Below are 12168 nucleotides of genomic sequence, written 5' to 3'. Positions count from 1 at the left end.
GCTGTGTTGAAGATGATGTGTTTGGGCGACAGACACACTGCGGAGGTACTGGCCGACTACTTTCAGCAACAAACTGAGTCATGGCTGGGCAGTGTACATCTTGAGGCAGGCAAGGTAGTTAGTGATAACGGGCGTAATTTTGTGGCTGCTATAGCCCTTTCAAAACTCAGACACATACCTTGCTTGGCTCACACCTTGAACCTCGTGGTGCAGTGCTTCCTCAATAATTATCCAGAGTTAGCAGGCCTGCTCCTGAAGGTTCGAAAACTGTGCGCGCACATCCACCGTTCGCCCGTACACTCCAGTCGTATGCAGAAGCTGCAGTGATTGCTACACCTTCCAAAGCACCGGCTAATTATCGACGTTACAACAAGGTGGAACTCCACCCTGCACATGGTTGAGCGGCTGTGCGAACAGAGGCAGGCTGTAATGCATTTGTGGGAGGATACCCGGACAGGCACTTTAAGGGCAGACATGGAGTTGACCGGTGTGCAGTGGTCAAAGCTGAAAGACCTCTGTAAAGTCCTTCAGTGTTTTGAGGAATGCACACGGCTGGTAAGCGCAGACGACGCCATCATAAGCATGAGGATCCCACTTATGCGTCTGCTCATGCAAACTTTGACGCACATAAAGGAGCAGGCGTCTGCAGCCGAGGTTGACGAGGAGGAAGAGGAGGAGGGAATCCTTGCTGACAGTCAGCCATTGTCTGCTCAGGGACCTCTCCTGGATGAGGTGGAGGAAGAAGAGGAAGAGGAGGAGGAGGGTGATGATGGGGATGATTATTTAGGGGAGGAGGATGCTTCTCGTGTGTCCAGAGAAAATGTTGGCATGGCAAGGGCTGGCACAGGGTTTGTGCGTGACTGGAGGGATGTGGATTTGCCAGAAAGTGCTCCTCCACCCAGCAGTCGCACTGCATCATTGACACCAGGAACATTGGCCCACATGTCAGATTATGCCTTGCAGATCCTAAAAAGGGACCCCCGCATTGCCAAAATGATGAACGATGATGACTACTGGTTGGCCAGCATCCTGGATCCACGCTATAAAGGCAAATTCCAAAACATCATGCCACAGGAGAACCTTGACCTAATATTGGCTAACAAACAAGCAACTCTGGTAAACAGGTTGGTTGAGGCATTCCCAGCACACAGCAGCGGTGATGTTTGTCACGCGAGCCGTAGGGGCCAGGGGCAGCTTGGAAGAGGTGTTCGTGGTGCACACATCAGAAGTGGCGTTGGAGAAAGGGGTTTCATGACCATGTTGTGGAGTGATTTTTCAAGTCCCGCTCAAACGACTGGTAATACTGCATCGATGGAAAGTGACAGGAGACAGCACTTGTCAACTATGGTTACAAACTACTTTTCCTCCCAGGTCGATGTTCTCCCTCACAGGTCATTCCCCTTTGACTATTGGGCTGCTAAACTGGACACCTGGCCTGAATTGGCACAATATGTGTTACAGGAGCTCGCTTGCCCAGCTGCAAGTGTGCTATCGGAAAGAGTCTTCAGTGCTGCTGGATCAATCCTGACAGAAAAAAGGACCCGTCTGTTGACCCAAAATGTGGATGATCTAACCTTCATTAAAATGAACCATGCATGGGTTTCCAAGGATTTTGTCCCACCTTCCCCTGATGACACATAGGTTGACAGAAAAATGGCTTGCTTTGGTCCTCCTATTCCTGGGACTTGACCAATTTCGCCTTTTGCATCAGCTGCATGTCCAACATCAACATATGCCACTTTGTAAACCTCTCTAACTGGGCTGCCCCCCCCCCATGGTCGAGTTCACCAGCCAGCGCACGCAACCGTGCGAGTGCCGTTGCCCTGGACAGGTGGGTAGGCCGACTCTTGGGCGCGGGCACTGGCACAGGGTCCCTCATAGTGCAATCAAGTGTCTCTGACGGTGGTGGTGCACACCCACCGTCAGACACACTGCTGTACTATGAGGGGCCCAGTGCCAGTACCGACGTCCACGAGTGGGCCACCCGTGCTTGGCCAGGGCCCCAGCATTTGCAATCTTTACCTCTCCCTGCTCCTCCGCTGTGTAGTCTGGGCTGTCAAATCCATACTGGGCCTGACACCGTCTGAGCCTGCCTCATGATGTATAGACATATATTTTTAATGTGTAAACTATGCTATCCATACATGTTATCCGGTGATACGGTACCCTTTCTCACCTTTGTGCAATCATGTGTAATCCATACTGGGCCTGAGAACGGCTGGCGAGCTGTTATGCAAGCTACAGCACCTGTGGTTTGCACACATAAGTTTTTCCTTTTTTCAGAAATGACGGTTAGGCCTCATTCCGGAACAGCGGTTGACCTGCACTTACTGGGAAATCATCATTCGCGGGTAATAATTGTAATCCCAGATTCCCATCACTAACGGTGTTCAGCGGGTTATCTGCACCTGTAAGCGACACACGCTGGCCCTTTCGGTGTAGCGCGCATGCAGCCACGGACATGTAAGGCCTTGACACACCAGTTATTGGTCAATCTCGCGTGCCAGAGCCTCGCGTGTCCCTCTAGTAAGCTGGACGCGGACCGCGGGGGCAGGACGGAGTCTCGTTCGTTAACGGAATTAAGCTTGCAATGTGTGCATCTTTTTGGTTGCTGGATGGTTGAGGTTGCCCGTGTTGAGTCCAATTACGCCGCAGGCTCCACTCCTGGTGGTGCCCTTCTGGACATTCCTTTAAGGTTCAGCTTTGCAACCATACTGCCCACGTCAGACAAAAATTTTGCCTTCATGGACGCTGTTTGGAGGGTCGTCAGTCGTGGGAATAACGCCGCCCAATCAGTTAACCTGCTAGAGAGATGCTTCGTTGCTCCCAAGCATGGCATCACACTCCCTAGGAGGAAGGTAATGCCACTGTGGTGACCATACTCCTGGGGGCGCCACAAGTGCACTGATGCCCAGCCACTGCTCGATGATTCTGCTGGTACATTGACCCAGACCACTACATTCCCCTCGCACTCTACACAGCCTGAATCTGACCGTGATGAAACTCAGGTTACCCTTCCCATATAATGTTCCATCTTACACGGTGACAAAGAGGAAACTGCAGATGAAAGTGCAGGTTCGGCCCACCTGCCGTCAGACACACCTCCGTACTATCAGGGGCCCTGTGCCAGTGCTGTCGCCAACGAGTGGGCCCCCCCTGCTTGCTCAGGATCACAGCACTTGCAAGGTTGAAATACTTCCCTCTCCCTGCTCCACCTCCATGACGTCTTCCGCGTTTCCTGACACTGATATTCTGATCAGTGAGCGCAATGACATCACGTCTGTACGCCCTCTGCCTAAACAGCCAAGTGCAGTGAGATGGAAGATGGGGACGACGAGGAGTCCTGACTAGTACAGGGATTCCATAGCGAGGAGACTGATTTCATTGTTTTCAATGTTGGGACAGCAATTTTTGGGGAGCACTATACTCTGGAGAATGATAGATGGGGCCCACCATACACTGGAACATTCCAAAGGTGGACATCAGACACTGGAGCAGCATGTACAGGGCCCATTATACACTAGAGCATTAGAAATAGGGCCCATTATGTATGGAGCATTATTTGGGCCCATAAGACAGTGGAGCTTCATCCATGGGGACCAACATATACTGTTGCATTATGTGAAGCTCATCATATACTGTTTCTAACATTATATGGGACCAATGATTCTGTAGGGAGAAATAAATGGGCCTCATTACTCTGTATAGCGCACTATGCGGTGGCCATAATACTGTATGGAGTAATATACTGTCCGTTTTTGGAGCTATTGGAGAATTTTAAATGGATATCAGTCATGAGATGTAAAAAGTGAAGTATTTTTCATTGTACTATACCACTATTTCTCTGCCGTATCAGAGCATCATGAGTTGTGGTATGTGTTAAAGGGGCGCTCTTTGGCCCAGGGCACATGAAAACCTGGAGCCAGCCCTACCCCCCCCCCGCAACTTTAGCCAAATAACCCCCATTTTTCAATGCGTAACTTGTATTATGAAGTAAATAAAGGGTGACAAGCTTCAGGAATAAGAATTTATGGTTTTTGCATTCAAATGGCCACTGTAAGTGTGTTTCCTGTCCTCTTCTCACTCCCGACTTTTCTTCTCCATTGACTTACATTGGGTTTCGTGTTTCGGTCTGAACGAAACACGACTTTTCCCTTTAGTCGGCCGATTTCACTCGACCCGACTTTTGAGAAAGTCGGGTTTCGCGAAACCCGACTCGACCAGAAAAAAGGCAAAGTCGCTCATCTCTACTGCAAATCATTCCATCAAAGTCTGCATTCCAAAACGTCACTACTTCCCTTCCGAGCCCCAACGTGTGCCCATACAGTAGTATTCTTCCACATATGGGGTGTCATCATACTCAAAACAAACTGGACAACAACTTTTGGGGTCTAATTTCTCATGTTACCCTTGGGAAAATAAAAAAATTGCGGAATAAAAGATGTTTGTGGAAAATAAATGATATTTTTATTTTTATGGCTCTACGATTTAAACTTCTGTGAAGCACTTGGGGGTTCAAAGTGCTCACCACACATCTTGATAAGTTCCTAGGGGGGGTCTAGTTTCCAAAATAGTATTATTTGTGGGGGGTTTCCACTGTTTAGGCACATCAGGGGCTCTCCAAATGTGATATGGCATCAAGCCAATTCTGCGTTGAAAAAGTCGAACGGCGCTCACTCCCTTCCGAGCTCTGCCATGCACCCAAACAGTGGTTTACCCCCACATATGGGGTATCAGCATACTCAGGACAAATTGTACAATAACTATTGGGGTCCCGTTTCCCGTGTGAAAATAAAAATTGGGGTGAAAAGATCATTCTTGTGGAAAAAAAAATGATTTTTTAATTGTACGGCTGTATGTTATAAACTTCTATTAACCCCTTGGGGGTTCAAAGTTCTCACCAAATATCTATATAAGTTCCTTGGGGGGTTTAGCTTCCAAAATGGGGTCACTTGTGAGGGGTTTCCACTGTTTAGGCACATCAGGGGCTCTCCAAACGTGACATGGCGTCCAATCTCAATTCCAGCCAATTTTGCATTGAAAAAGTCAAACGGCGCTCCTTCCCTTCCGAGCTCTCCCATGTGCCCAAACAGTAGTTACCCCCACATATGGGGTATAAGCGTACTTAGGACAAATTGCACAATAACTTTTGCAGTCCAATTTCTCCTGTTATCCTTGGTAAGATAAAAAAATTGGACCTGAAGTAATTTTTTTGTGGAAAAAAGTAAAATGTTCATTTTTTTAAACATTCAAAAAATTCCTGTGAAACACCTGAAGGGTTAATAAACTTCTTGAATGTGGTTTTGAGTACCGTCAGGGGTGCAGTTTTTAGAATGGTGTCAATTTTGGGTATTTTTTATCATATAGACCCCTCAAAGTGACTTCGAATGTGATGTGGTCCCTAAAAAAAAAAAATGGTGTTGTAAAAATGAGAAATTACTGGTCAACTTTTAACCCTTATAACTTCCTAACAAAAAAAAATTTGGTTCCAAAATTATGCTTATGTAAAGTAAACATGTGAGAAATGTTACTTATTAAGCTTTTTTGTGTGCCGTATCTTTGTGATTTAAGGGCATACAAATTCAAAGTTGAAAAATTGCGAAATTTTCAAAATTTTTGCCATATTTCAGCTTTTGTTTCAAAAATAAATGCAAGTCGTATGAAAGAAATTTTACCACTATCATGAACAGGGGGGGAACACTGACAGATTGGGGCCCCTGTGGAAGAAATGTGTCTGGGCCCCCCTCCTTTTATGGCAGCAAAGCTATTTATACAGTATATATATATATATATATATATATATATATATATCTATCTAATATATAAAGCTCAAAGTGTGCATGTATGTACGTATGTATGTGTGTGTGTGTATGTCCGGGATTGGCATCAGCACCGTCGCAGCTACAGCCACAGTCACACGTCTGGACCCCGAGAGCGTCCTAGGCTATGTTGTGAGGAGAAATTTTAACCGCGCGTCCCAATTTGCCAAACAATTTTGCCCCTATCTACATAATGGGGAAAAAGTGTGTGTGTGTCAAGCCCCGCCCCTCATTATGATGTCATAATGCCCCTATCTGCATAATGGGGAAACAGTGTGTGCGTATCAAGCCCCGCCCCTCATTATGTCATAATGGTTGCCATGGCGACGCTGATGTCATCATAGGTTGCAAACCCCACCGCTCATTATGATGTCATAATGGTTGACTATGGGATGGAGGATGTGTGATGGGTATATGGGCACTGGACTATGGGATGGAGGATATGTATGATGTCTATATGGGCATGGGACTATGGGATGGAGGATATGTGATGGGTATATGGGCACTCGACTATGGGATGGAGGATATGTATGATGGGTATATGGGCACTCGACTATGGGATGGAGGATATGTATGATGGGTATATGGGCACTCGACTATGGGATGGAGGATATGTATGACGGGTATATGGGCACGGGACTATGGGATGGAGGATGTGTGATGGGTATATGGGGACTCGACTATGGGATAGAGGATATGTATGATGGGTATATGGGCACGGGACTAAGGGATGGCGGATATGTATGATGGGTATATGGGCACAGGACTATGGGATAGAGGATATGTATGATGGGTATATGGGCATGGGACTATGAGATGAAGGATGTGTGATGGGTATATGGGCACTCGACTATGGGATGGAGGATATGTATGATGGGTATATGGGCATGGGACTATGGGATGGAGAATATGTATGATGGGTATATGGGCATGGAACTATGGGATGAAGAATATGTATGATGGGTATATGGGCATGGGACTATGGGATGGTGGATATGTATGATGGGTATATGGGCACGGGACTATGGGATGGAGGATAATTATAATTTGTTATAACTAACCAGAGTTAGTTACTATGCTCGGGCAGCGCTGGGCTCTTCAGCTAGTATATATATATATATATATATATAGCCACACACACTTACATGTATATATTACATAGTCTCCTTTATTATGTATATTACCATCTCTTATTATACAGTGCCCTCCCTTGTTATGTACAGTACCATCCCTTACATATTGGATTATATAGAGCCCTGTTTTTTATTACATGCCATTGTCTTGTTAGCTGTATAATGCAATGATGGCTGATGGAGCATGGGAAAGCTTTTCTAATGGAAGAGGTGATGGACTGGTCGTCTGGTCACCAGCTCCTCCATCAGCAGTCATTTTATAAAGAGAGGGGACTATGTAATAAAAGAGGGCACTGTGAATAACAAAATTAACAAGAATACACTATGTAAGAGACAGTACTGTACATAACAACAGAGGAACCTATATAATAAGGGATGGCACCATATATAACTAGAGAGGATGGTACGTAATAAGGGATGATGTTATACATAATAAAAGAGGAAACTATGTAACTAAGGATGGAGTTATACAGAATTAGCAAGTACACTATATGCTAAGGGACTGTGTTATAAATAATAAGTTCATACACTCTATACTAAGGGACTATGATAGACACAATAAGTGATAATAATGTCTTCCTCCATCTCCTCCTGTTCCTGTCTATTGTAAGTCCCCCTTCCTCCCATCCCAATCCCCCTCACCCCACATTGTCCTCCTCCTCCTGCATCCCATTATTGTCCTCTCCCCCCACCCCATTATTGCTCTCTTCACCATCTCCATCATTGTCTTCTCCACCACTATCATTGCTTTCTCCCCTGCCACCCTATATCATTGCCCATTCCACCACCTCCATCATTTCCTCCTACCCACCACCCCCATTATTGCCTTTTCCACCATCACCATGAATTCCTCCTCCCCTACCATCTCCATCATTGCTTTTTCCCACCACCTCCATCATTTCCTCCCCCCGCCACCCACATTATTGCCCTTTCCTCCACCACCATCATTGTATTCTCCCCCACCACCCCATCATTGCCCTTTCTACCACCTCTATCACAGCCTTCTCCTCCACCACCCCCATCATTGGCTCCTTCCCCACTACTCCCATCATTGTCTTTTCCACTACCACCATCATTGCCTTCTCCCCCACCTCCATCATTGCCTTCTCCCCCACCACCATCATTGCCCATTTCACCACCTCCATCATTTACTCCTCTTCCACCATCCCCATCATTTCCATTTCCACCGACATCATTGTCCTTTCCACCACCATCATCCTTGGCCATTCCAGTACCTCCATCATTTCCTCCCCCTGCCACTCCCTTTATTGCCCTTTTCACCACCTCCCTCATTTCCTCCTCCCCTACCACCCCCCTCATTGCTCTTTACACCACATCCATCCTTTCCTCCTGCTCCATCCCAATTCTTGCCCATTCCACCACGTCCATCATTTCCTCCTCCACCACCATCCCCATCACTGCCCTCTCCATCATTCTCATTGACTTCTCCCCATCAGCCCATCATTGCTCTCTCCTCCCCTACACAGACACACACAGCACCATTCACCTCTCTGCACATTCCCCCGCAGTGCTACGCATGCACACACACACAACACATATGTACACACACACAGAACCTCTCCGCATGCTCTGCTGGAGCATCACCTCTTTGGCCCAGCCAGCCACTGAATGGTTATGTCATCCAGCGGTGCTGCTGTCTGTGTGAGGAAGCACGGGCAGGAAGCAGGACAAATCGCTGCAACTCCGCTGCTATTTTCTCTTGTAGGCAGCGGAGCTGCAGGGATCCCTCCCTGCCAACCGCACTTGAGGACAATCTGGCCAGGGGCCAGATTGCCCTCATTATTAGCCACCCTGCAGGGGCCCCCCTCCACCTCTGGGCCCCGGTGCAGATGCACAGGCTGCACATGCGTTATATCTGCCCATAATCATGAAGTACAATAAGTCACGAGAAAACAATGTCGGAATCACCGGGATCCAAGGAAGCGTTCCAGAGTTATAACCTCAGAAATGGACAATGGTCAGAATTGTAAAAATTGGCCTGGTCATTAGCATGCAAACCACCCTTAGGGGTATAGGGGTTAAAGGAGTTTAACAAAAATCTCCTGTGAAACATTTAGGAATGCAGCCATTCTTCTACAAAGCCTCCTCATTTTAGGGGATCAAAATCAATTGGACAAATTAGTTTTATCATAAACAAGATGGTAATTATTAACACTTTGTAGAGAATCCTTTACAGCAATGATGGCCTGAAGTGTGGAAGCCATGAACGTCACCAAACGTTGGGTTTCCTCCTTTGTGACCCTTTGCTGGCCTTTACTGTAGCTGAGTTCAGTTGTTGCTTGTGTTTGGGTCTTTCTTCCTCAAGTTTTATCTTCAGGTTGTGAAATGAAGCCTGATGGGGCTCAGCTTTGGTGATGACTCGGCCATTGCATACTATTCCACTTCTTTGCTTTAACCCTGCCGTTCTGGTCGTTTCCACTATACACTTGTACTGCTCTGGTCATTTTTGACCGGACCTATTCAAATGCTGTTTTAGCTACTTAAAAATTTTTTTTTGAATACCTGTTGCATTATGATACTGTATGTGAACATGGTTGGTCATTATAAAAAAAAAAATATGTAAAAAACTCAATTTTTTTACTTATTTTGTGTTTATAAGGATATGTGCACACGTAGTGAAAACTGCTGCGTTTCCGCAGCGGTTTTGGCTCTGCAGAAACGCAGCAGATTCTGCTGTGTTGTACAGTACCTTTATTTCCAATGGAAAAAAAAAAAGCTGTGCACATGCTGCGTTTTTTTCCGCGCGGTTTTGCTGCGGTTTTCAAAACGCAGCATGTCAATTGTTTGGTGCAGAAACGCTGCAGTTTTACACCTCATCCATTATGAGATGTAAAACCGCAGGGCAAAACCGCAGATAAAACGCAGGACTATGTCCTGCGGTTTTACCTGCGGTTTTCTCTACAAAATCCGCAGAGCCAAAAAACTATATGTGCACATACCCTAAAGGTTACAAGGGCTTATTGAATTCTGCACAGAAATTGCAAATTTGAGCTTAACTAACAAACTAAAACAATTACTACTACTACTACTACTACTATAACAACTATAACTAACTATAACTAAAATTAACTATAGTATAAAATGTAACTGCGTGCAAACATTTTGAAAAAAATAGTAAAAATAATAAAAAAAAAAATCACTTTACAATATGCAACCTAAGCAACAGAAATGAATAATTTGAGTAGAAAAGCATAGTTTATAAGCCTCATACCTGTACAGATTTGCATTCAAGGCTCAGATGTCTCCAGATCTTCTCTCCAACATTAGCAGCCTGTTAAATTGAGGTGTAATCTATAGTGGGCCTGAGATAATAGTTCAGCCTCCTAAAATCTCTAGGGAGCTTCCAATTCTCCCCAATACTATATACACCTTGTACTTTGTCATACACCAGCGAATTTCATTAGCTTTTCAGGTCTGCTTTGCACAGTGAGAGAACCAACACAAGGAAAATAAAAAAAAACTTTTCTTTTACAATATGCAATCTTGACAACTGAATTTATTTATTTTTAGAAGAAAAGCAGGGTAAATAACATACAGAGAAAACAAATTGCACAGAACTGTACTGAAAGCCAATGCGTATGGTTTGTACTGAAAGCATGTGTAAATCTGCACCTAAAGCAACTGTTTACTTCATAAACAATAGTAGATGCAATAAGTAGTCTCAAAACAAATAACTCATTTGTTTTACTCAAAAAATGACTGAAATTAGCATAAAATGCTATTCGGTCATTTTTGACCGGGCACAGTACAAGTGTAAAAAAAAAATGTGGCGCAAAAAATAACCCCCCCCCCCAAAAAAAAAGTACCCTTAGAAAGAACCCCTCAAATTAGGAAAATAGAAGTAACCACAAGTTTCAGAACTGCATAATGAATTTTTTTAAAAATATCAAAGTTCAAAAACGGTCATTTTTGACCGAACATAACAGCAGGGTTAAAAAAATTCCTCTGTGGCTTTCGCAGTATGGTTTTGGTCATTGTCCATCTCAGCGACGGCCTTTGCCCGAATGGTGTCCTGTACAAAACTGCCCTTTGGTGCCCCCCACTCTACTGATTTCTTACCGAGGTTCCCAGGACACAAAGGTGGAAAGGAGGCCATTTTTGTATATCCTAGTATAATTGATTTCTTCACACGTATTGTACAATAAACGCCGCCAAATTACTGCTGCACCTCAAATGTACATTAATTCCACCATGTGTGAACTCGCATTTACAGGGGTATTCTGATCTCACACATGATGAGTAGGACAAGCGGATCTTACCTATGGGACCCACGTGTATCTGGAGAAAGAGGCGCCACGTTGATAGTATAAATTCCTCTACACATGGATGGAGATTCCACAATCTCTTGCCTGAGAGCAGCACCAGCCTGGCCCCACTGGTGGGATCCACACCTACTCTACAAATCCTGTGGATACGCCAGAAATGTGGAGGATCTGAACACCAATGTCCTCGGGTTATATCTGGTGCAGTCTCTCAGCTCCACTGACCTTAACAGGTGGTGATGCAGCACATCGTACACACCTTGAGGACAGGTGGTGCTGTTTATGAAAGTTCTCTGGCAGATATAATTTCTTTATTAATCCCTCAGGGCTCACACCAGTTGGCAATGCTACAAATAATATTGCAAGAAATCTGTAAAACAAACGTACCTTAATCATTTGATATTGGGTCAGAGTTGCTCCTGACTTGAGCTACCTGTTATGAAAGAAAGAATTAATTATTTAGAAATTCATGTCAGCTGTTGCAGAACCTCATCATACACAACGGAACTGCTGCAGAACCTCATATTAAGCACCTTAACTGCTGTAGAACATTATAGACACCTCAACTGCTGTAGAACCTCATAACACACCTCAGCTGCTGAAGAACCTCATAATACACACCTCAGCTGCTATTAAATATTAAAAATAATAATATTACAAGGCGACTATATTCTACTGCAAATGTTTTGACCCATCCTGAGTCTTATTTATTACATCGTCGTTTGTTGCTGGTGAGGAATAGAACTATGGGTTAAGCATGGCAGCAACAGGAGCAAGGTTCGGGAGTGCCACCTCAATTTCCAATTACAGCACATTATACCTATCCCATAGAATTGACGACTATACAGCAATCTGTTTGTGCTCTCTTGAATTGGGCAGTTCCTCTTCTTAACCCATAGTTCTATTCCTCTCCCGCAACACACAATGACGTAA

The 12168-nt window shown here is 44.9% G+C and overlaps 1 long non-coding RNA gene across 2 annotated transcripts in view; it reads right to left on the bottom strand.

Annotated features, from left to right (window-relative positions):
* LOC141052967 (uncharacterized) overlaps positions 1 to 11430 on the bottom strand; it is a 44949-nt gene extending 33519 nt beyond the window's left edge. Inside the window, exons 1-2 of one of the 2 annotated variants that reach the window (XR_012220940.1) lie at positions 11233 to 11430; positions 10185 to 10244 (exon numbers count right to left, since the gene is read on the bottom strand). This is a non-coding gene — a long non-coding RNA (uncharacterized lncRNA). The remainder of the gene's footprint in view (positions 1 to 10184; positions 10245 to 11232) is intronic. The other variant, XR_012220941.1, reaches the window with a different exon arrangement.
* Between the last annotated feature and the right edge of the window lie 738 nt (positions 11431 to 12168).

This window comes from Dendrobates tinctorius, unplaced genomic scaffold (genome assembly GCF_039654945.1).
Source record: "Dendrobates tinctorius isolate UK_male_01 unplaced genomic scaffold, ASM3965494v1 ptg000164l, whole genome shotgun sequence".
NCBI classification, from domain to species: Eukaryota; Metazoa; Chordata; class Amphibia; order Anura; family Dendrobatidae; genus Dendrobates; species Dendrobates tinctorius.
The sequence above is the reverse complement of the archived record's forward strand: the minus strand, read 5'-3'. Positions and strand labels throughout refer to the sequence as shown.